The sequence below is a fragment of the Nomascus leucogenys genome, chromosome 1a (genome assembly GCF_006542625.1).
Source record: "Nomascus leucogenys isolate Asia chromosome 1a, Asia_NLE_v1, whole genome shotgun sequence".
NCBI lineage: Eukaryota > Metazoa > Chordata > Mammalia > Primates > Hylobatidae > Nomascus > Nomascus leucogenys.
Genome location: NC_044381.1, coordinates 85,427,915 through 85,454,831, shown reverse-complemented (window position 1 = coordinate 85,454,831; position 26,917 = coordinate 85,427,915). Strand labels below are relative to the sequence as shown.

The 26,917-nt window shown below is 40.8% G+C and overlaps 1 protein-coding gene across 9 annotated transcripts in view; it reads right to left on the bottom strand.

Moving 5' to 3' along the window:
• Positions 1–26,917, bottom strand: part of RAD51B (RAD51 paralog B) — a 915,086-nt gene that overhangs the window by 281,702 nt on the left and 606,467 nt on the right. The gene's annotated exons all lie outside the window — the stretch shown is intronic.

Below are 26,917 nucleotides of genomic sequence, written 5' to 3'. Positions count from 1 at the left end.
GGCGAAACCCCGTCTCTACTAAAAATACAAAAATTAGCCGGGCGTGGTGGTGCACTTGGGTATTCCCAGCTACTCAAGAGGCTGAGGCAGAAGAAAAGTTTGAACCCAGGAGGTGGAGGTTGCAGTGAGCAGAGATCGTGCCATTGCACTCCAGTCTGGGTAACAAGAGTGAAACCCCATCTTAAAAAAAAAAAAAAAAAAAAAAGGCCTAAGCTCTTTTTGGGCCTTTCTGATGTCAGCTTCATTCTGTCACCCCTCTGCTCCTATCCGCCTACCAGGCAGGCAACTGCCTCCTGGAATGACACACAGCAACCTTGGGCTTGGCCTAATTAGGAGGCATAACAATGGGAAAAGCCTCTGCTTTGTTCCCCTAGGGTACCCATCTTAAATAACTTTCCGTTTTTTCCCCTCCTTTCCAAGGAGTTAATCATGTTTTAGAAGTAAACTAGAGCTCTGCCTAATTACTATGGGACAGAAGCTTTTATCACAAAGACAAAAGCCCACAAGAGTTTTCTTCAATATTCAGACCGAGTTCTTCTAATCACAAGAAGGAAGAATAAATTAGAGATAACTACCCTAATGACATTGTGGATTCCTGTATGCACAGGCAGGCAGATTCATCCCCAGGGGAGTCAGCCAGAACTCTAGGAGAAATGAGACACCACAGAGGAAAAAAAGGCAAGAGAAAAGAGAATGGAAACAAAACAAAAACAAAAACTAGGTTTAGCAATACAAGAGCCTGGAGACCTCAGTCCTCCTCAGGCACAGCTGCAGGATCTCTGACTCTCAGGAGACACATGATGAAGGAGTGTGATCTTGGGGACAGCTGGAGGGATGGGCCTAAAGTTGTCTCACTGTTCAGAACTTGATTTTTTATTTGGTGATCTGGAGCAGTTTTCTGAGCCATCTACCCCTTTAAAATCAGGATCTTAAGAAAAAGGCTCAATTAAGGTGGGCCTTACTAAAAGACATTGAAAAACAACTAGATTTAAAGATCCATTCAGTCCAGACCAGCATCTTTAAGGAGACTTTGTAAAATGTTTACCATGCTCTTTGGGGTCCCTAGGTAGAAGGACTAGAGAAGGTTAATGACAAAGCAAAGCACGGCTACAATATTCATGCACTAAGTTAGCAATTTCTGAAATGAAGCTATATTGCTACCTCTTTGGTTTGAATCAAAGTTTTGTTGTTTTTTAAGAATAATTAAAAAGAAAATACTTTAGATTTTCCTGATATGAGTTTTTAAGGAACACAACATTTTGTTCATTTTTATGTTATCCTCTTAACTACATTCCTGTATATCCATATCATGAATACCACGCTGCTAGGAAAAACGGTTAGTAATATGTATATTTACATGAAAAATCATCCATAATGTGTGGATTAATTTTAAAGTAGGTTATACGACATTATATATGGTGAGTACATAAATATTTCGATATATGCATAGAAAAAGCCTAGAAGATTATATACCATTAGAGGATTTTCCCTCCTACTATATTGCTTGATTTTTTTTCATAACTAGCATGCATTACTTTTTTGTTTTCCATTTCAGAATAAACAAACAAAAACATCCCCTCTCTTATACATGGAAAGTGAAGTTAAAGATAAGAGTGTGTGCTCTGCCATTCTCCATCAGCAATCAAGCCAGGATATGCAATTCGGTGTCACCAGAGATTTTCTGTTTAGCAGGCAAATTCTAGCTGGGTGTCACTGAAAGCAGACTACGCCAAAATGAAAATACAGGACCTAAAAAGGGCAGACGCACTTGGAAATTATATAAAACCATATTTACAGCAAGTATAAACAATGACTACTCAGAACTGAATGATTTATTTAATGTTATATTAATTCAACAAATATTTACTGAGTACCTCCTATGTTCCAAGAACTGAGTTAGACATTAGGGAAAGCAAAGATGAACATGATGAGGTCCCTGCCCATAAGAAGCTAAATGGCCCAGGTTTGAGCTAACCCAGAAAGCCTCAGGAATCCAGGAGATGACATGTTAAAAAACAGTCGCTTCCTTGCTTAGGGTAAGCTGTAGTCCACAGCTTTGGTGGCTTAAATGCCTGTACTTCCAGCTTTCTCAGATTATTCTGATCAATATATGAAAGAGATGTCCTGGTAGACTATATGGATCATATATTCATGTAATCTTAAAGTGAGTTTTCTCTGTCAGACAACTAAGACCCTTGTATATAACCCACAAGCTCTCCCCAGTGGATTAGCACATTTTTCACTTCTTGAAGACCATCCTCAGCTCCCTATAGTATCTACTTTCCAAAGCCTTCAGTAGGTCCTCCTCAGTATGGGCCAACTGGCTGCTCCAGGCTCAGCCCTCACCTATGCCCCTCCTGCTCACTCCCAATTCAGACTTGCCGATCCAGCTAGATTTTGAAAATTATGTTTTATTCATCTTTGCTTTTTCCAGAGCCTAACCTAGTACACAGTAGATGTTCAGTAAATATCAGCTTGCTAAATGACCACATTTCCAAAATTATTACTAATTTCATCTTAGTTACTTATTTGATGCCACTTTTGAACTGGAAAGAATATTTTACAGCTCATCATTAATGATTAAGGGAAACTAACCCAGAAAAGGTTGTATTTTTGTTGTGGAAGCAATGACATCAAGGACTTTCATCAAGCTTAATATGTGGTTTTAAAAAAAAAAAAAAGGTCATGGATAGAATGGCTAACTAAAACCCCAAAATGATTTCGTAATTGCTTTTAAGTTAATATTTTTTAACTTACTCTTCATCTGAAACTTTTCAAAGAGCCTTATAAGCCAGAAAAGCTGTTCATTGTAAGTTTCATCCTTTTTTTTTCTCTCTACTGTGGTGGAGGTGAATAATAGAAAGGCCAAAAGGAAACCAGGAAGATGAACAGCAAATGCATAAGAAGGAAGAGGAAAAGAAAAGGAATGGAATAATACAGGAACCAGGAAAGTAGACCTGAGTAATCAGAAATTATCTCTACTTAATGGGGGAATAAATTCTTTAACTTAACAATATAGGTTCTTCTTATTAGAATTTTCTGGCCCACACTTGTATGTAACTATAAGTATCTAATATGTGTATTATTATTATTATTATTATTATTATTATTGAGATGGAGTTTCACTCTTGTTGCCCAGGCTGGAGTGCAGTGGCACAATCCTGGCTCACCACAACCTCTGCCTCCTGGGTCAAGTGATTCTCTTGCCTCAGCCTCCTGAGTAGCTGGGATTACAGGCATGTGCCACCACGCCCAGCTAATTTTGTATTTTTAGTAGAGATGGGGTTTCTCCATGTTGGTCAGGCTGGTCTCGAACTCCTGACTGCAGGTGATCTGCCCGCCTCGGCCTCCTAAAGTGCTGGGATTACAGGCGTGAGCCACCGCACCCAGCTTAATATGTGTATTATTTAGTATTCTTTCTGTTGCAAGTAACAGAGATGTGATTGAGACCAAACAAAAAAGGGAATTTATTGGCTCACTTAACTGGAATGTCAGGAGTAACTGACCTTAGGCACAGCTGGATCCAGGGCCTCAGATGATGGCCTCATAATCTCATATTAATTCAATTATTCAATTCCTCCTTCCACCTGGAACATTCTCTCAATCTCTTTTTTTTTTTCTCTGGGTTGATTTATTGCCATTCTGAAGTGGGTTCCTTCATATGGTGGCAAAGACAGCCATAAGGAGCTCCAGGCTTATATCCTACCAATTTAGCAACTCTTATTGTTCAGCAAAATTCTGGACTTACTCTATTCAACTTAGCTTGGGTTAACCAACTATTGCAAACCAATCTCTGTAGAAAGGAAATGTGATCCTTCCATTGGTCAGACATGAACCCAGTGGGTACAATCAGCCCTAACTAGACAACATAGGCTGAAAAAAATTGAAGAGGCATGTTTCCTTACAGGAAAATCATGGTGTAGGTATGAGAGAAGGGGTAAGAGATCAAGGGCAAGCAGAAATACCAGATGTCTATCACACTGTTTATGAGGCAAGACAAACTAGTGGCTACAAGTCACTTTAGAGTCTCTTTTCTACCATTTACTAGTTGTTTTAACTTCAGAGCACTTCATAATCTCCATAGCCCATTTCTTCCATCTGTAAATTCAGGGTAGCAATGCCCACTTCACAGTGTTATTGTAAAAACCCACCTCACAGCATATTGTAAAGATGATGTTTGTATAGCTCTTATCATGTGCCTGGCATAAAAATGGCAGCTGATAATGTTATTATCAGCATTCCCTGGAGCAGCTATTATAGAAAGCACAGAGGATATGGTAGAAATGGGTAGGAAAGAAAGTTGCATAGCTGTAATTTAGACGTCAAACCATGATATGTAGCCTCACTTTTGAGCCCCTCTAGAGTCTATTGGTTTAATCTTGGCACTTGAACAGAATCATTGCCTCCAGTACCTTAAACTGTTCTCAGTCCAACACCACATTTTTTTCCATTCTACTGTACAAGCTTTGTAGGACGGTTGATCCCTCTCATTCATCAAGTCAATCACTTTCTGTATACCTGCTCATGACTTCAGAAAAGTCTTAATTATAGATTTCCCAATATAAGAATGATATTACTTGAAACTCATCAAGACCCAGTTACAGTTTGAGGTGGGTTAACAATTAAGAATGCTAATTTTAATTATTTTAGTATCTGTGGCCCAGTGTCATAGACTGAGGAAGGGGGGGGTTCAGGAAAGCCAGTCAATTATAAGATATATCTGCAGGATTATACCTTAAATTGGTGAATACTTATTAAAACCAACAACAACTAACAATTAACCTCTTTGGGATTGAGTTTCTTCATGTATCAAATGGGGATAATAGTACTTAACCTTACAAAGATGTTGATAATAAATGCATTATTATTAATACATGCATAGCACTTTAGCACTTAGCAAACGGTCAAGTACTTGATGAATGCTAGCTATTATTGTTACTGTTGTTGTTGTTTTTAAATACTATTGAATTGGAAATCAGTAAATTAGTAATCTTATACAGAATCCTTTTTAAGTAAGAGATCTTTTCCTTCTGAAGGACAGAAAGTTTAAGAGGTCTGGCCAATCCTACAGATTTACAGCCATGTGAAGCTGAGAAGAGAATTCTGCAGTCTCTTCCCCTAAATTGTCCCTTTGTTGAAAGCCTTGTGGGCTAACTCTTCAGCCTGCAAGCAGAGTGTGAATGTGGGAAGACATCCTGTAGTTCTAGTTTGCTGTTGGCATTCGGTTCCATAATGAATGTCTCTGGACCTCATAAACAGTGCCATGAGAGGAAAAATTTGCCAAAGTTCAGTTGTATATCAAAGAAAGCCACAGAGCCAGAGAGCTCCCTGAGGACCCACACAGCTGCTTTGTCTACTGCCAAGCCATGGCTCTAATGCACAGATATGCCTGTGAGCCAAGAGCCAAAGCCACAAAGTTCCACCAGTTCATTTAGGCTTGGCATTTCAGTGTACCGAGGGATCTGTTATTTGGGTTGCTGTCTCATTGTTAAGGGGTAAAAACAGAAACATGCCCCCCATCACCAGCAAACTGGTTTACTAAAATCACCACCACTACCTCCACCCCATCCCAGCTCCTACTGTGAGAACAGTTCTACTGTCCTGTGTGACAAAATACAGCAAATGCCAGTTTTTCCCACTGGTGACCCCTGATCACTTTGTGGTCATTCTTTCCCATGGAGCTGACTTGGATGGGCCAGTTTCTGCATCCCAGGGTAGGTGCAGCCCTGTGGCCAATGCCACCACTGCTGAGTCTATCTTAATCCCTATCCCTCTAAAATAAAACACTCTGGATGGTTTAATTTCCATTCCAATAGCTTTTCAAATTTTCCCTAAACCTTTCACCTCAGAACACACACACACACACACACACACACACACACAAAATTCACAATTCTTTCCACCTGTGGAATTTGCTTATTTCCTCAAACAATGCCCCCTAATCCAGTGACTACAACTTTTCTTCCTGGAAGTCATGATGATTTGAGTTCTAGAAATGTCCCTGAATGGAGAGCTATGTAGAGGACTTCGCACAAGAGAATACTGAAGTTACAAAGAGTAGCTTGTCATCTTTGGAGTTTATTTCATAAACTTCTCCAAATAAAACTTTGGAGAAGTTTTATTTAAGTCAACAAATGCAAGCTGGGCATCTGCTCTGTGCCAGGCACTGTGCTGTGACTTGCAGCTGGCATGACAGGGAGGCAGTCAGCAGGTAACTGAACATAAAACCATGTGCAATGAGAGTCCAGAGAACACCTGTTCTTCATTATTTACAAGAATGTAAGAGATGGAATCATGAAGGCCATGCCATGGAGAACAGGCTGAAAAGTTCTAGGCACTAATATACACTTCAAAGTCATACTGGAAGCATACAAATATGAGTACATAATGCTTTATGAGTAAAGAAAAGGTACCTAGCACTACTATTTCTTATCCATGAATTCGGTTTGAATACTCAAAATTCATCTCTCGCTAGAGAAGCTTTTATTCTTGAAAGCACAAAGTTGTTTTTTTTTTTTAACACAAATTTATGTTTTCATATAGGAAAATGCAGTCCTTGAGAAAAAGTGACTTATCCAAGGCTAGGCAAAGTCGGTGTCCCGAAGGCTGAAGGTGGCCAAGCTGGGGCAGCTCTCAGAATTCCCATCTTCTGCATTATCATCAGACCATCCTGCCTTAATAAAACCAACCCCATGTCTTGGTTTTGAGCATTTGAAAAATGGAAAGAAATGTGACATTTTCCATTTGAAAATGGAAAGAAATGTGATAGGGAATCTTAAGATTCCCTGGCTTTCTGATTACTTGCAAATACACATAAGGCTCACATATCACCCTCCTCTCATTTGTCAGCATCTGAATTTTTTTGGTCATCATGTGAGTGATGAAAACTTAAAAGCTACGTTGATATGTACAGCATGTGGAAAACCACTCCCAGGTTCTCTCTGCCCTGGAAGAGCCAGAGGCACATGCACACATTTCTTATACACCCAAACAGACCCATTCGTCCACTCGTGAACACGTTCAACATCATCAGACACTCGTTCAAAAAACAGCATGCTATGTGCTGACTTGACGGGAAGCCACAGGCTAAGTTCTCAGACCCTGGCCAAGAAGAGATGGGATCCAACTCATCCCTAGACCACAGGAAAAATACTTTCAACCACAGAGCTGGCCGCAAAATATTCTTTTTGTAGGAAACAAAATGTTTCCAGCCCTGGGATTTTCTTTTCTTTTATTTTTTTTTCAGTCCTTTCACTGTTATTGAGGAGGAAAGGCAAATGCTCAAGCAAGAGGCCAAGTAAACATCGAAAGAAACCAAAACCAGGGCTCCTTTGCTGGGAGAGTGGAACACAGGGTGAATGAGCAGTGCACTGGATGAGGCCCAGGCCTTGTGAAGCTTCATGGGGAGCAACAACCTGGGCAGTTCTTTAGGTGTTCACAGCCCCTGTTTCATCCCACTTCACTGCAGCTCTTCTTATTGATTAAGTGGGCTTGGACAATTTACTTAACTTTTCATAGCCTCCACTTCCTTAAGTGTTAAGTGTGAATAATAATAATAATAATAATAATAACAACAACAATAATATCACAGGTTAGCATAAAGAATAAATGAAACATACATAAAAGCTGCACCGGACGGGTGTAGTGGCTCATGCCTATAATCCCAGGACTTTGGGAGGCCGAGGTGGGAGGATCACGAGGTCAAGAGATTGAGACCATCCTGGCCAACATGGTGAAACCCCATGTCTACTAAAAATACAAAAATTAGCTGGGCGTGGTGGCATGCAACTGTAGTCCCAGCTACTTGGGAGGCTGAGGTAGGAGAATAGCTTGAACCGAGGAGGCAGAGGTGGCAGTGAGCTGAGATCGTGCCACTGCACTCCAGCCTAGTGAGAGAGTGAGACTCCACCTCAAAAAAAAAAAAAAAAAAAAAGCAAAAGCAAAAGCACAATGCCTACTATATAGTAGGCACTCAAGAAATAGGATTTGTTAAGGTAGTTTCAGTAACTCTCTCAGGTGCTGCTAGAGAACTATTTTCATGAACTGTTAGAACACAAAGATTCCTTAGAGACTAATACTCCAGACCCCATATTTCATAAATAAGAAAACAGTCCTAGAGAGAGAAAGGTTGTGACCAAATCATCCAGTCAGTAGTAGGCCCTGGGCTAGGACCCTGCAGACTGGACGCAGAGTAAAGAGAGTTAAAGTAACTCACATCATAGAATATATTAACACTATGTGCTGTTGACTGGCCATGGATCTCAGACTTTGTGTCTTTAAGAATTGCCCATCAACGTAGAAATGCAGATTTCTAGACCCACCCCTAAAGCTGCTGATTTAGTCTGGGAAGTCCAGGAATCTGAATTTTTAACAAGCTCTGCAAGTGGATTCCAAGAGGTATTCCTCTGACCACCTGTCAAGAAGTATTACAAGAGGAAGTCATCAGCCAAATAAATAACTGAGCAGAGTGTTAGGGTTATATCCTATGGTTTAGCACAAACAATGTGGCCAGCGCCCGTTGATAATGAGACTTCTCCCACTGTACAAAATAGTAAGTGAGGTATAGCATGGCATTGCTTCTTCTTCATAGAACCAGAAAGTGAAATCATCTTCTAGATCATGAAATTCTCTTATAGAAGAGGAACCTGTGACTCAGAGTCATTTGTCCAAGATCACATATCTAATTAGAGACAGAGGTAGAACTTTGCTTTAGAACAACATTATCTTTTTTGCAATGGAAAAATTTTTCCAGGTACCCACATATGAAGACAGTAGTTTATGTATGTATGTTATATGCTAGAATCCATAAATTAATCTTAATCTCTGAAATAATTAAAAAATCATGGTCTTCTCATGTTATTTCTGGTGCTGTAAATTCACTTCATAGGCTCCCTTGTAGACTAATGAAGGAAACTTGGTCAGAAGAAAGAACTAACAATGTCATACAAAGCTGAACACTTCAGAGACACAGAAACTGTAGTTACATTGTTGCACATGACCTACTTCCTTTTCATTAAAATCCTGCTCTTTTCATATAAAACATATATCTGACCCCAAGGTCTATAAAGTTCTATGAGTCATCAAACAACTACATAAGTATCATGGTTAGTGATTACTGTGTTAAAGCATTTGCAGACTTGCAAGACACAGCCCAAATAAATCAATATTGGCTTGGATTCAAGTCCAGTTCTCAAAAGGATGAGGTTTCAGCTGTTCCCTGTAGTATTAGAACATGTAATAATCTCTTAGCAATTTCTGGAGCTTGATACCCACAGACTAGAAATGATGGTTACTTTCTTTCTTTTTTTTTTTTTTTTTGAGATGGAGTTTCGCTCTTGTTTCTCAGGCTGGAATGCAATGGCACGATCTTGCCTCACTGCAACCTCCACCTCCCAGGTTCAAGCGATTCTCTTGCCTCAGCCTCCCAAGTAGCTGGGATTACAGGTGTCCGCCACCACGCTCAACTAATTTTTGTATTTTTTAGTAGAGACAGGGTTTCACCATATTGGCCAGGCTGGTCTCGAACTCGTGACCTCAGGTGATCCACCCACCTTGGCCTCCCAAAGTGCTGGGATTACAAGCGTGAGCCACTGCGCCTGGCTGAAATGATGGTTACTTTCTACTCTTGGCCCAATGCTGAAGAATATGAGAAGGCACAAGTATAGTTCTTCCATTTCTACTTTTCTTTGATGAATGCATTCAGATAGCAGTAATCTTCATCCCTCAACAGAGTTTGTTCTGAAAGTTGTCGTGAAATGTGGGCAACATTGTAAAGTAAAAGCCACAGGCTGTTTGAAAAAGAATCAATAGTGTATTCCACAGTTGGATAATGCCTATCCTCACAAAAAACTCAGAATGCTCCAATTCATTAAGTCAGTAACAGCAGCCTTAGATGAGATTTATTATGATTTAGATCAATCTTACAACCATTATTACTAGCCAAATAAGGCCAAAAGAAGAGGGTTATAGAAGTCTCTTTACAGAATCTGAGGTGGAATCTGAATTAGAATCCAAATACATCACTAACCGCTTAATAATCCTTTCCCTCCTGGAGAGAGTTCTGGCCTTTGGAGCTGTTCTTCTGCTCCATGTCATTAGGGCATTCAGAGAATGCCAACTCCTCTTCTACGACATGAACCAATTAAAGGGTGGGAGCCTGCCATGCTTTCAACAGGGGAGGGGCAGGGTTTGGATATGTGCATACAGACCCTGGAACATTTCAACACACCTCTTTTAGAGAAGGTTCTGTTGGTTTCAAACCCCCAACCCCCATGAGACACTATTTCCAGCCATTAAAATGTTTCCTGAGCTTAGATACATCTGGAAAGTTTTGGAAAATCCTACGGGAAGGAGGCTATGCCAAAAGAGCTCCTTTTCTCATGCCATTCAGGAAGCACAGCACAAATGTTTGCCCTTCAAGACAGTCCAGGCCAGGAGCCCAACTCTCAGGGATGGAGAACCATGGTAGACAGAAGAGTCCTTTGGGGGAAGAGAGACAATGGAGAAGAGATTGGGGGTCTTATATTAACCATGTACCAACCAGGGAGCTTATGTAGACCTGTATCTGTCAAGGTCCATCAGTAAAATGGGACATATCCCGGTAGTTCAAGAGAGAGCATTTAATTTGGGGAATTAGTTACAAATGTGTTGGAAGAGCTGAAATAAAAATAGGGGACAATGAGTCAACCCAGAGATTAGCAACAACAAGAAGCTACCACCATCCCCAGGGCTGGAGGAATCAAGGATGAGGTGCTGTTACTAGAGCCCAGAGGCTGGAGCTGCCCAACTAGAGTTGCAACAACAAAGGGAGCGTGGAGAGGAAATAATGTCACTGCCTGGGACACCACTGGAAGCAGGGCAGAGGAATGAGCGTGTGAGTGTGTGTGTGTGTGTGTGTGTACAAAAATACATGGCTTCTCTCATACTTCTGCCCTTCATCCTTCCTCTCCAAACTAACCAGACTCAATGGAAAGGGAGACTAGGAAATGCAAATTGTAAAGGTCAGTTCCCTGTGGTATCAAGTAGAGCAGGGGAAGGGCAGGGAGTGGATCTGAGAGCAAACAATCTACTGACTGGCATGACCCACGAAGGCAAGGATTCCTGATTCCCAATTTGTAGATGTGGGTCTTTCAGAAAACTTTGAAGCCTGAACTGGTGTTTCTGCAAATTAGCTACTGATGCCACACTCCTGGACTTTACATTTGCTAGAATTCAGTGGAGAGGGAGACATAGCTCTCTATAGGGCCCTCTCCTCCCTGAGCTCAGGGGCTTTACCGAAAATAGTTTGCACCTTCCGTTTCTGCTGAAGGCATCTCTTAACTTTACATTTTTCCCACATTCTGATAACCATTGTCTCTATATAGAAGCCAGGGATCCAAAATAAGGAAATGGCATTGAGAGTGGAGATGACATGATGTGCTGTAAACAGTGGTGGGAGGCAGGGGAAGACAAAATGTTGACTAAAGATTCTGTGCAATTATAAGAAATCATTTCTGATCTCCAACCTAATTCTTGATGGCAGTCATTGAGGCCTGGATGGAAGAATGAAAGCAGTCATACACCGTCCACGTAAGCAGGAAACAACGCATGTTCCAAGCAGGGCCAGCTCTTGCCTCCCTCCCAGGCCTCCTTTTTCTCCTTTACCAGCCTGTTTCAGTGAGTAAAACCTCATCCACTCACTCATTTGCCTCAGGAACAACCCCCTTCCGACACCCTTCCAGATCTCCTCTTTGTGCTTAAATGCTGTGGATCCTGCCTCCTAACCATCTCATAACTCTTCCCTCTTTTCCCTCTCAATATCCACTGACTTGGTTCAGGCCCTCATTTCTTTGCATCTTATTTCAAATCCCTCCAAATCTGTATGGAAAACTCTTGCCAAAGGGAGACTTGGAAGGTAAAAATTTGATGTCGCAGGCTTGCTGGAAGTTCCTTAGTGGGGCTTCTGAAAACCTGCAGGACTGAGTCTGGTTTGTCCTTCCTTTCCTTACTTTATCTTTAACTACATACAGGCCCCATTCTCCCAGATCCCTACCCATTGTACAGACACATACCCTCCCCTGTAGCACTAAAGAAGGACGATTTGTAGTTCCTGCCTCAGACCCTTTGTTCAAACATCTTCCTCAGTCTCCTACCTCATCTATCAAGCAAATACCAATGCACTTTTCAAGTTTTGTTTCCAGTATCACACCCTCTTCTGAATCCTTCTCTGGCCATCACTTCCTTGTGAATGTTCTGACCATCCCAACGATGGCTACACTGTCCTCTTCGACAATTCCCTCAATTCCTTCTTATATTTATTTGCCTGAATGCTTCCCTCTATTAACACTAGGTACTCTCCTCTACTACTATGGCTCTTCAGAGCAGGAAACTGAGCTTTATTTGACTTAATTTTCCCAGCATTTGGCACACATACGTACCCAGAAAGGATATGAAGGATGAAAAAATGAGGCAGGAATGAAGGGAAAGGGGAGGTGTTCAACATAAAGAACACTTAGTTGTCTTGTCTAGATAAAAATAGAAGAGTTACGTTCTACAAAGCTAGCATCAGCCTGAAACCAAAATCTGGCAAAGACACAATGAAAAAGGAAAACTTCAGGCCCTGATGGACATATGTGTAAAAATCCTCAACAAAATAGTAGGAAACCAAATCCAGTAGTACATAAAAAAGTTAATTCACCACGATCAAGTAAGCTTCATTTCTGAGGTGCAAGCTTCAACATATGCAAATCAATATGATTCATCACATAAACAGAATTAAAGAGAAAAACCATATGATCATCTCAACAGATGCAGAAGAAGCTTCTGATAAAATCCTTATTCCTTCATGAAAAAACCCTCAACAAATTAGACATAAAAGTAACATACCTCAAAATAATTAGAGTCATCTATAACAAATCCACAGCCAACATCATACTGAATGGGCAAAAGCTAGAAGCATTCTCTTTAAGAACAGGAATAAGACAAAGCTGCCCACTCTCACCACTCCTATTCAACATAGTACTGGAAGTCCTAGCCAGAGCAGTCAGGCAAGAGAATGAAATAATAGGGATCCAAGTAAGAAGACAATAAGTCAAATTATCCCTCTTTACTGACAATATGATCATATACTGAGAAAACCCTAAAGACTCCACTAAAGCCTCCTACAACTGATAAATGACTTCAGTAAGTTTCAGGATACAAAATCAATGTACAGAAAATTAGTAGCATTCCTATATACCAATAATGTTCAAGCTCAGAGCCAAATCAAGAACACAATCCCATTTACAGTAGTCACAACAACAAAAAACACCTAGGAATACATCAAACTAGGGAAGTGAAATATTTCAACAAGGAGAACTACAAGTAACTGCTAAAAGAAATCAGAGAGGATCCCCCCCAAAAACACATTCCATGTTCATGGATTAGAATAATCAATATCATTAAAATGACCATACTGTGCAAAGAAACCTGCAGATTCAACACAATTCTTATCAAACTACCAACATAATTCTTCACAGAATTACAAAAAACTGTTCTAAAATTCACATGGAACCAAAAAGCAGCCTGAATAGCCAAAGCAATTCTAAGCAGAAATAACAAAGCCAGAAGCATCACATTACCTGACTTGAAACTATACTATAACACTACAGTAACCCAAACGCCATGCTACTGCTACAAAAATAGACATACAGACCAATGGAACAGAATAGAGAATTCAGAAATAAAGCTGCACACCTACAGTCATCTGATCTTCAATAAAGTTGAGAAAAATAAGCAATGGGGAAAAGACTCCCTAGTCAATACATGGTGTTGGGATAGCTGGCTAGCCATATGCAGAAGAATAAAACTAGACTCCCACATTTTACCATATATAAAAATTAACTCAAGGTAGATTAAATACTTAAATGTAGGCCCTCAAACTGTAAGAATCCTAGAAGAAAATCTAGGAAATACCATTCTGATGTTGGCCTTGAGAAAGAATTTATGACTAAGCCCTCAAAAGCAATTGGAACAAAAACAAAAATTGACAAACAAAACCTAATTAAAGAGCTTCTGCACAGCAAAAGAAACTAACAACAGAGTACACAGACAACCTACAGAATTGGAGAAAATATTTACAAACTATGCATCTGACAAAGGTCTAATATCCAGAATCTATAAGGAACTTAAACAATTCAACAAGCAAAAAATAAATAACCCCATTAAAAAATGGGCAAAATACATCAACAGACAGTTCCCAAAAGAAGACACACAGGTAGCCAACAAATATATGAAAAAATGCTCAACATTACCAATCATCAGAGAAATGTAAATCAAAACCACAATGAGATACCATCTCACACCAGTCAGAATGGCTTTATTAAAAAGTTAAAAAGCAACAGATGCTGGTGAGGCTGTGGAGAAAAGAAAATGCTCATACACTGTTGGTGGGAATGTAGACAGTTCAGCCACTGTAGAAAGCAGTTTGGAGATTTTGCAAAGAACTTAAAAACTATCACTTGACTTAGCAATCCCATTGCTGGGTATATACCCAAAGGAAAAAAAATTGTTCTACCAAAAAAAAAGTACATCCATGTACATCCACATGTACTTGGATGTTCATTGCAGCACTATTCACAATAGTAAAGACATGGAATCAACCTAGGTGCCCATCAGTGGTGGACTGGATAAAGAAAATGTGGTACATATACAGCCATAAAAAAGAATGAAATCATATCCTTTGCAGCAACATGGATGCAGCTGGAGGCCATTATCCTAAGTGAATTAACATAGGAACAGAAAACCAAATACTGCATGTTCTCACTTATAAGTGGGAGCAAAGTACAGGGTACCCATGGACATAAAGATGAGAATACCTATGGGGTACTATGCTTACTACCCGGGTGATGGGATTATTCGCACCTCAAACTTCAGCATCTCATAACATACCCATGTAACAAACCTGCACATATGTTCCTAAATCTAAAATAAAAGTTGAAATTATATTTTAAAACTTGTAAACTTATCCCAAAGAGATATCAGCACATCCATGTTCATTGTAGCATTATTTACAATAGCCAAGGTATGGAAACAATCTAAAGGTGTATCAACAAGTAAATGGATAAAGAAAATGTGGTAGTGGCGGTTCCAAGATGGCCGAATAGGAACAGCTCCAGTCTACAGCTCCCAGCGTGGGCAATGCAGAAGACGGGTGATTTCTGCATTTCCAACTGAGGTACCGGGTTCATCTCACTGGGGCTTGTCCGACAGTGGGTGCAGGACAGTGGGTGCAGCCCACCGAGCATGAGCTGAAGCAGGGTGAGGCATCGCCTCACCTGGGAAGTGCAAGGGGTCAGGGAATTCTCTTTCCTAGCCAAGGGAAGCTGTGACAGACGGCACCTGGAAAATCGGGTCACTCTCACCCTAATACTGAGCTTTTCCAGCAGTCTTAGCAAATGGCACACCAGGAGATTATATCACACGCCTGGCTTGGAGGATCCCACGCCCGTGGAGCCTCGCTCATTGCTAGCACAACAGTCTGAGATTGAACTGCAAGGCAGCAGCGAGGCTGGGGGAGAGGTGCCTGCCATTGCTGAGGCTTGAATAGGTAAACAAAGCAGCCGGGAAGCTTGAACTGGGTGGCGCCCACAGCAGCTCAAGGAGGCCTGCCTGCCTCTGTAGACTCCACCTCTGGGGGGCAGGACATAGGTGAACAAAAGGCAGGAGAAACCTCTGCAGACTTAAATGTCCCTGTCTGACAGCTTTGAAGAGAGTAGTGGTTCTCCCAGCACAGAGCTTGAGATCTGAGAACAGACAGACTGCCTCGTCAAGTGGGTCCCTGACCCCCGAGTAGCTTAACTGGGAGGTCCCCCCCAGTAGGGGTAGACTGACACCTCACGTGGCCGGGTACCCCCATGAGACGAAGCTTCCACAGGAACGATCAGGCAGCAGCATTTGCTGTTTAGCAATATTCACTGTTCTGCAGCCTCTGCTGCAGATACTCAGGCAAACGGTCTAGAGTGGACATCCAGCAAACACCAACAGACCTGCAGCTGAGGGTCCTGTTAGAAGGAAAACTAACAAATAGAAAGGACATCCACACCAAAACCCCATCTGTATGTCACCATCATCAAAGACCAAAGGTAGATAAAACCACAAAGATGGGGGAAAAAAAAGAGCAGAAAAGCTGAAAATTCTAAAAATCAGAGCGCCTCTCCCCCTCCAAAGGAACACAGCTCCTCACCAGCAACGGAACAAAGCTGGATGGAGAATGACTTTGACAAGTTGAGAGAAGAAGGCTTCAGATGATCAAACTTCTCTGAGCTAAAGGAGGAAGTTCAAACCCATTGCAAAGAAGCTAATAACCTTGAAAAAAGATTAGACGAATGGCTAACTAGAATAACCAGTGGAGAGAAGTCCTTAAATGACCTGATGGAGCTGAAAACCATGGCATGAGAACTACGTGATGAATGCATAAGCTTCAGTAGCCGACTCGATCAACTGGAAGAAAGGTATCCGTGACTGAAGATGAAATGAATGAAATAAAGTGAGAAGCGAAGTTTAGCGAAAAAAGAGTAAAAAGAAATGAACAGAGCCTCCAAGAAATATGGGACTATGTGAAAAGACCAAACCTACATCTGATCGGTGTACCTGAAAGTGATGGGGAGAATGAAACCAATTTGGAAAACACTCTGCAGGATATTATCCAGGAGAACTTCTCCAACCTAGCAAGGCAGGCCAACATTGAAATTCAGGAAATACAGAGAACGCCACAAAGATACTCCTCAAGAAGAGCAACTCCAAGACACATAATTGTCAGATTCACCAAAGTTGAAATGAAGGAAAAAATGTTAAGGGCAGCCAGAGAGAAAGGTCGGGTTACCCACAGAGGGAAGCCCATCAAACTAACAGCTGATCTCTCAGCAGAAACTCTACAAGCCAGAAGAGAGTGGGGGCCAATATTCAACATTCTTAAAGAAAAGAATTTTCAACCCAGAATTTCATGTCCAGCCAAACTAAGCTTCATAAGTGAAGGAGAAATAAAATCCTTTACAGACAAGCAAATGCTGAGAGATTTTGTTACCACCAGGCCTGCCCTACAAGAGCTCCTGAAGGAAGCACTAAACATGGAAAGGAATAACCGGTACCAGTCACTGCAAAAACATGCCAAATTGTAAAGCCCATCAAGGCTAGGAAGAAACTGCATCAACTAATGAGCAAAATAACCAGCTAACATCATAATGACAGGATCAAATTCACATATAACAATATTAACTTTAAATGTAAATGGGCTAAATGCTCCAATTAAAAGACACAGACTGGCAAATTGGATAAAGAGTCAAGACCTATCAGTGTGCTGTATTCAGAAGACCCATCTCATGTGCAGAGACACACATAGGCTCAAAATAAAGGGATGGAGGAAGATCTTCCAAACAAATGGAAAACAAAAAAAGGCAGGGGTTGCAATCCTAGTCTCTGATAAAACAGACTTTAAACCAACAAAGATCAAAAGAGACAAAGAAGGCCATTACATAATGGTAAAGGGATCAATTCAACAAGAAGAGCTAACTATCCTAAATATATATGCACCCAACACAGGAGCACCCAGATTCATAAAGCAAGTTTCCAGAGACCTACCTACAAAGAGACTTAGACTCCCACACAATAATAGTGGGAGACTTTAACACCCCACTGTCGATATTAGACAAATCAGCGAGACAGAAAGTTAACAAGGATATCCAGGTATTGAACTCAGCTCTGCACCAAGCAGACCCAATAGACATCTACAGAACTCTCCACCCCAAATCAACAGAATACACATTCTTCTTAGCACCACATCGTAGTTATTCCAAAATTGACCACATAATTGGAAGTAAAGCACTCCTCAGTAAATGTAAAAGAACAGAAATTATAACAAACTGTTTCTCAGACCACAGTGCAATCAAACTAGAACTCAGGATTAAGAAACTCACTCAAAACCGCTTAACTACAGGGAAACTGACCAACCTGCTCCTGAATGACTACTGGGTACATAACGAAATGAAGGCAGAAATAAAGATGGTCTTTGAAACCAGTGAGAACAAAGACACAACATACCAGAATCTCTGGGACGCATTTCAAGCAGGGTGTAGAGGGAAATTTATAGCACTAAATGCCCACAAGAGAAAGCAGGAAAGATCTAAAATTGACACCCTAACATCACAATTAAAAGAACTAGAGAAGCAAGAACAAACACATTCAAAAGCTAGCAGAAGGCAAGAAATAACTAAGATCGGAGCAGAACTGAAAGAGATAGAGAAACAAAAAACCCTTCAAAAAATCAATGAATCCAGGAGCTGGTTTTCTGAAAAGATCAACAAAATTGATAGACCACTAGCAAGACTAATAAATAAGAGAGAAGAATCAAATAGATGCAATAAAAAATGATAAAGGGGATATCACCACCAATCCCACAGAAATACAAACTACCATCAGAGAATACTATAAACACCTCTATGCAAATAAACTAGAAAATCTAAAAGAAATGGATAAATTTCTGGACACATACACCCTCCCAAGACTAAACCAGGAAGAAGTTGAATCTCTGAATAGACCAATAACAGGCTCTGAAATTGAGGCAATAATTAATAGCCTACCAACCAAAAAAAGTCCAGGACCAGATGGATTCACAGCTGAATTCTACCAGAGGTACAAGGAGGAGATGATACCATTCCTTCTGAAACTATTCTTATCAATAGAAAAAGAGGGAATCCTCCCTAACTCATTTTATGAGGCCAGCATCATCCATATACCAAAGCCCAGCAGAGACACAACCAAAAAAGAGAATTTTTAGACCAATATCCCTGATGAACACCAATGCAAAAATCCTCAATAAAATACTGGCAAACCGAATCCAGCAGCACATCAAAAAGCTTATCCACCATGATCAAGTGGGCTTCATCCCTGGGATGCAAGGCTGGTTCAACATACGCAAATCAATAAACGTAATCCAGCATATAAACAGAACCAAAGACAAAAACCACATGATTGTATCAATAGATGCAGAAAAGGCCTTTGACAAAATTCAACAGCGCTTCATGCTAAAAACTGTCAATAAATTAGGTATTGATGGGACATATCTCAAAATAATAAGAGCTATTTATGACAAACCCACAGCCAATATCATACTGAATGGGCAAAAACTGGAAGCGTTCCCTTTGAAAACTGGCACAAGACAGGGATGCCCTCTCTCACCACTCCTATTCAACATAGTGTTGGAAGTTCTGACCAGGGCAATCAGGCAGGAGAAAGAAATAAAGGGTATTCAATTAGGAAAAGAGGAAGTCAAATTGTCCCTGTTTGCAGACGATATGATTGTATATTTAGAAAACCCCATCGTCTCAGCCCAAAATCTCCTTAAGCTGATAAGCAACTTCAGCAAAGTCTCAGGATACAAAATCAGTGTGCAAAAATCACAAGCATTCTTATACACCAATCACAGACAAACTGAGAGTCAAATCCTGAGTGAATTCCCATTCACAATTGCTTCAGAGAGAATAAAATACCTAGGAATCTAACTTACAAGGGATGTGAAGGACCTCTTCAAGGAGAACTACAAACCACTGCTCAATGAAATAAAAGAGGACATAAACAAATGGAAGACGATTCCATGCTCATGGATAGGAAGAATCAATATCATGAAAACGGCCATACTGCCCAAGGTAATTTATAGATTCAATGCAATCCCCATCAAGCTACCAATGACTTTCTTCACAGAATTGGAAAAAACTACTTTAAAGTCCATATGGAACCAAAAAAGAGCCCACATTGCCAAGACAATCCTAAGCCAAAAGAACAAAGCTGGAGGCATCACCCTACCTGACTTCAAACTATACTACAAAGCTACAGTAACCAAAACAGCGTGGTACTGGTACCAAAACAGAGATATAGACCAATGGAACAGAACAGAGCCCTCAGAAATAACACCACACATCTACAACCATCTGATCTTTGACAAACCTGACAAAAACAAGAAATGGGGAAAGGATTCCCTATTTAATAAATGGTGCTGGGAAAACTGGCTAGCCATATATAGAAAGCTGAAACTGGATCCCTTCCTTACACCTTGTACAAAAATTAATTCAAGATGGATTAAAGACTTACATGTTAGACCTAAAACCATAAAAACCCTAGAAGAAAACCTAGGCAATACCAGTCAGGACACAGACATGGGCAAGGACTTTATGTCTAAAACACCAAAAGCAATGGCAACAAAAGTCAAAATTGACAAATGGGATCTAATTAAACTAAAGAGCTTCTGCACAGCAAAAGAAACTATCCTAAGAGTGAACAGGCAACCTACAGAATGGGAGAAAATTTTTGCAATCTACTCATCTGACAAAGGGCTAATATCCAGAATCTACAAAGAACTCAAACAAATGTACAAGAAAAAAACAAACAACCCCATCAAAAAGTGGGCAAAGGATATGAACAGACACTTTTCAAAAGAAGACATTTATGCAGCCAACAGACACATGAAAAAATGCTCATCACCACTGGCCATCAGAGAAATGCAAATCAAAACCACAATGAGATACCATCTCACACCAGTTAGAATGGTGATCATTAAAAAGTCAGGAAACAACAGGTGCTGGGGAGGATGTGGAGAAATAGGAACACTTTTACACTGTTGGTGGGACTGTGAACTAGTTCAACCACTGTGGAAGACAGTGTGGCCATTCCTCAAGGATCTAGAACCAGATATACCATTTGACCCAGCCATCCCATTACTGGGTATATACCCAAAGGATTATAAATCATGGTGCTATAAAGACACATGCACACATATGTTTATTGCAGCACTATACACAATAGCAAAGACTTGGAACCAACCCAAACGTCCATCAATGATAGACTGGATTAAGAAAATGTGGCACATATACACCATGGAATACCATGCAGCCATAAAAAATGATGAGTTCATGTCCTTTGTAGGGACATGGATGAAGCTGGAAACCATCATTCTCAGCAAACTATCAAAAGGACAAAAAACCAAACACTGCATGTTCTCACTCACAGTGGGAATTGAACAATGAGAACACTTGGACACAGGAAGGGGAACATCACACACTGGGGCCTGTTGTCGGGTGGGGGGAGCGGGGAGGGATAGCATTAGGAGATATACCTAATGTAAATGACGAGTTAATGGGTGCAGCACACCAACATGGCACATGTATACATATGTAACAAACCTGCACGCTGTGCACATGTACCCTAGAACTTAAAGTATAATGAAAAAAAAATATATATATATATAAAAGAAAATCCTGCCATATGCAACATGGATGAACCTGGGGGACACTATGCTAAGTGACATAAGCCAGTCATAGAAAACAAATATTATATGAGTCCACTTATGAGGTATCTAAAATAGTCAAAAAGATAGAAACAGAGTAGAATGATGATTTCCAGGGATTGGGAGAAGTGGAAAACGGGGAGTTCTCTTTCAGTGGATACACCGTTTCAGTTATGCAATGCGAATAAGTTCCAGACATCTGCTGTATGACAATGTGCATACAGTTAATACGGTATTGTGTTCTTAGACTGTTTGTCAAAAGGATAGATCTCATGTTAAGTGGTCTTACCACAATAAAAAATAAAAATTAAAAAAATTAAAAATGCAAAAAAATTGGAAGAGTTAGAAGAGGATTGTGTCTGTGGCTAGAGGATACACAAAGGATTATTATTACAATTACAGTCTCTAGAAGATTTATTACTAAAGATTTTAAGCTGTAACACATACTGTCTTAGCCCATTTTGTGCTGCTATAACTGAATACCACAGACTGGGTAATTTATAATGAACAGAAATTTATTTCTCATAGTCCTGTATGCTGGAAAGTCCAAGATTGAGAGGTCATCATCTTGCCATGGCCTTTTTGCTGCATCATCTCATGGTGGAAGGGCAAAGAGAAGGTGAAAAAGAAACAATACTAAAATTTTTATAAGGAACTCACTCCTGTGATAACAAATTCACTTTCACAATAACAGCATTAATCCATTCATGACAGATGAGCTCTTATGGCCTAAATCAATTCTTAAAGATCCCACCTCTTAATACTATCACAATGGTCATTAAGTTTCCACCACATGTATTTTTTGGGACATGTTCAAACCACAGCATTCTGGCCCCAGCACCCCAAATTCATGTCCTTCTCACATATAAATACATTATTCCATCCCAATAGCCGCAAAGTGTTAACTCATTCTAGCATCAACTTAAAAGCCCAAAGTCCAGAGTCTCATCTAAATCATATATGAGTGAGACTCAAGGCATGATTCATCCTAAAGCAAATTCCCCATTAGTTGTGAGCCTATACAATTAAACAAGTTATGTGCCTCCAAAATACAATGATAGGAAAGGCATAGGATAGACATTCCCATTCCAAAAGGGAGAAATAAAAAAGAAGAAAGGAGTAACTGATCCAAAGTTAGTCCAAAACTCAACAGGGAAAACAACCTCAAATAAGGCTCCAGAATAAACTCCTTTTACTCCATTTCCACCTTCTGTTCACACTAGGGCAGGGGTTGTACCCAGAAGACCTTGGGAAGCTCCAACCCCATGGCTTTGCTAGTCTCAGCCCTCACAGCAGCTCTTATGGGTTAGTCTTGCTGCTGCAGCTGTCCAAGGCTGGGGCTGCACATTGGTTGCTCTGCAGTTCTGGAGTCTCAAGTGACCCTGCCATGACACCTATACTAAATGTAGAGGGCACTCTCTGTGGCAGCTGCAACCCCACAGTTCCAGTGAGCATTGCCCTAGTTGGGGCTCTCTGCCATGGCTCTGCCCCTGTGATAAATTTCTGCCTGGATGTCCAGGCTATCCAATATATCCTTTCAAATCTAGGTGGAGGCTACCATGGCCTAAGAGCTCATACATTCTGCATGCCTGCATAAGCACTATGTGGGCACCACCAAGGCTTACTACTTGTGCCCTCTAGAGTGGCAACATGAGTCACACCTGGGCCTGCTTGAGCTATGACTGGGTGGCAGAGAAATGCTCCTCTGGGATGCAGAAGGTAGAGTCCTGAAGTGGCCCTGGAAAGTCAGCCTGTGGATGGTACCCTGGGTCTGTCCCTGTAAACCATCTGCCCTCCTAGAGCTCTGGGATTGTGATGGGAGGGGCAGCCTCAAAAATCTCCAAAATCCCCTCTGGGTCATTCTCCCATTGTCTTGATGAATAGTATCTGGCTTTCTTCTATTCATACTAATCTCCTTATCAAATGGTTGCTTAGCCACACATTTCCTCTCCAGAAAATGCTCTCTTTCTTTCTCTACCATGCAACCAGGCTGAGAATCCTTCAGATCCCTTTTAATTATAGATCCCATCTTTAAATTATTTCTCTCTTCTCTCATTTTACCATGTGCAGTTAAAAGAAGCCGCACAGTTCTTCGATGTTTTGGTTTAAAATTTCTTCTACCAGATATCCTAGTTCATTGCTCTTAAATTCTGCTTTTCATAAGGCCTCAAGGCATGGATGCAATTCAACCAAGTTGTTTGCCACTTCATAACAGTCATGGCCTTTACTTCAGTATTCATCTTTTCTGTCTAATACCTCATCAAAATGGCCTTTACTGGCCAGGCCCAGTGGCTCATGCCTGTAATCCCAGTACTTTGGGAGGCTGAGGTAGGTGGATCACCTGAGGTCGGGAGTTCGAAACTAGCCTGACCAACATAGAGAAACCCCGTCTCTACTAAAAACAAAAACAAAAACAAAAACAAAATTAGCTGGGTATGGTGGTGGGTGCCTGTAATCCCAGCTACTCGGGAGGCTGAGGTGGGAGAATAGCTTGAGCCTGGGAGGCAGAGGTTGCGGTGAGCCAAGATCGTGCCATTGCACTCCAGCCCAGGCAACAAGAGTGAAACTCCGTCTCAAAAACAAACAAACAAACAAAAAAAAAAAAAAAAAAAAGAAAGAAAAAGAATGGCCTTTACTGTCTCTATTTCTACTTAACATTCTGATCACAATCACTTATGTAATCTCTAAGAAGTTTCTCATTCTCTTCTTCTGAGTCCTCCAGAATTACTGTTAATATTCCATTTATAGCAATCTAGGCTTTTGTTAGTCTGCTACTCCAGATTCTTCCAGCCTTTACCCATCACCCAATACCAAAGCCACTTCCATATTTTCAGGTATTTATTATAACAACCACCACACTCCTAGTACCAATTTTCTGTCTTAGTCCATTTTGTCTTGGTATAAACGAATACCACCGACTAGATAATTTACAATGAACAGAAATTTATTTTTCACAGTTCTGGAGGCTGAGAAGTCCAAAATCAAGGGGCCAGCATCTGGTGAGGGCCTTCTTGCTGCATCATTGCATGGTGGAAGGGCAAAGAGAGGGTGACAGAGAGACAAATGGAGGCTGAATTTGTCTTCTTATAAAGAACCTACTCCTGCAATAACAAACCCACTTCTATTGATAATGGCATTAATCCATTCATGAGGGCAGGGCCCTCATGGGCTGATCACCTCTTAAAAGTCCTACCTTTTAATAGTTTATAATGGCCATTAAGTAAACTACTACTTAACATATGCTGTTTTGGGGACACATTCAAACCACAGCATATATCTTTTCTTGAGGAAAAATATTAGATTATTAGGATATGAAAAAAAGTGACCAAGGTGTCATAGTGACTGCTATGGCAGTCACTCATCCAACTTATCTCAGTGGGTTTTCTTTGAAAATACTTGGCCTTTGAACAACCACAACATGTAACAAGATCCCCTACACAGAGGTGTCCTAGAGACTATTGTTTAATTCAAACTGAGATTATAAGTATAGGCCAGGTGCTGTGGCTCAGGCCTTATAATCTCAGCCCTTTGGATGACCGAGGCAGGAGGATTACATGAAACCAGGAGTTCAAGCCCAGCCTGGGCAACACAGCAAGACCCTGTCTCTACATAAAATTTAAAAAATAGCCAGGTGTGGTGGTATGTGGTGTGTACCTGTAGTCCCAGCTACTTGGGAGGCTAAGATGGAAGAATTGCTTGAGCTCAGGAGTTCAAGGCTGCAGTGAGCTATGATCATGCCACTGTACTGCAGCCTGGGCGACACAGCAAGACCCTGTCTCTAAGGAAAAAAAGAGATTACAGGTGGTTCCTGAGAAGGACTGGCCTCCTCAAGTCAAATGGATCAAATGCTGACAGACTCAGCAGAGCCAGTTACAGGGATCTTGGAGTCATGGGGATCTTTTAGCAAATCTACATGAGAAAAGTAGGGAGGATGGTATAAAAAGGCAAAGCTAGTGTCAGAATGGAGTCACAAGTAGGAAATAGAGATCAGTCACAAAGAAGAGCCTAACATTCCAATGCAGGTCAGTATGGAACAGTATATCTGGAGAGAACACTACATAAATAGTTACAAATAAAAGAGAACAGCTTGGCATAGGCACAGCTATTGAAGGGTTAGAAGCCATGCTGAAGCCACCAAATCTTTTTATTATAAAGAGGCACCAGTAAAAACAAAACAAACAAACCAAAACCAAAAACCAAAACCAAAACAAAACATAGTACTGCTAGAGAGTTTTCCCATTTTACTAGACATTGATGGAATCTTCATTAGGATGCTGGGATAATACTTTCAGAGCAGAATAGACAACTGAGAAAGGATTTAAAGATAAACCGTGAAATGGATTACTGTGTGGAAAAGTGACTTTGCAAGGAAAAAAATGAAGAAATAGGTATCATTTATATGTCATTCTGTATCATCCATAAGGGAAGGGAAGTATCTATGGGAGGCACCACTATACCTCCTGGGCCCTTAGGTTCTTACTGGAGGAGAGAGGTGAGCACAGGTCCGTCCCCACTGTGGGCAAGATGCCACAGAGACTTCTCTTTCTTCTTTGACAATAAATGACAGAACACTGAAGCCAAACCCAGAGCACAGAAAAGGCGCTGGCTGGAAAGGCTAGTACTTGGAACAGAGAGGAAGGACCAAAATTTCCCTGATTGAATGGTGAGATTCAGAAGACCATGTCCCGTAGAGTTTATTCTTCCTCAAAAGTGTTCTGTTGCCACACAGAGCCACACAGTCACAAGGAAGTAACTAATCATTACTTAACAGAGATCGAAAAAGCTCTCTCGAAGCAATGGATCATTCCACTCTTTGAAGGGAGTATTCCACCAAGTATAAGCATTGAAGGTGACCACACCACAGGGGTTGAAAAAAAATTGTTCTGCAATTAATTCCAAGTAACATGCATGAATAATCTTACATGAACATGGTACTCCTTATAGAATAAAGGTTAAGAACCTAGGGATGTAAAAGAGGGAGCGTATGTATGTGATGGGGGAGGGAGAGGCAAAGGAAAAGGAAAGTTCTGGCTTTGCCCCTTAGAAGCCATGTGATTTAGAGCAAAAATTTCAAACTCCATGAAGTTCAATGTGCTCCAATTGTAAAGTATATCTAGTAATACCCACCTCAGAGTTTTCATGAGGATTGAAAAAGAAAATGCCCACAAAGCACTTAGCAGAATAACTGGCACAAAGTAGACTCTCAATAAACGGATGAATCGACTCAGCATAGCAACCGGAGAGCCAGGGCTGCCGGGGCTTTGGGGGGATTGTTTTCAATCCCTCCCAGACATACCAGGTGCCTTAGCTCTAATTCTCTAAGGTTTGTAAAGATGAGCCTCTTTCTGGAGTTTGACTCTCAGAGAATTCTGTTAGAGAATCACAGATCATAATCCCAGCTCAATCTTTCATTGCCAATTCTGAGTTGAGGATTCAGAAAATGGGCAGTGGGATACAACCATGGGAGCTGGGCTCTCCAAAGGTTTTCTCAAAATCATTGTCCCTTTGTAACAATAAAATGAGAGTCCAACAGTCAAGCACACACAGTCTTTGTCTGAGATGCAAGAACTCTTAAGCTCTGCCAATTTAAGAAGAGAAACTTCCAGAAAGAGACACTCAGTGAAA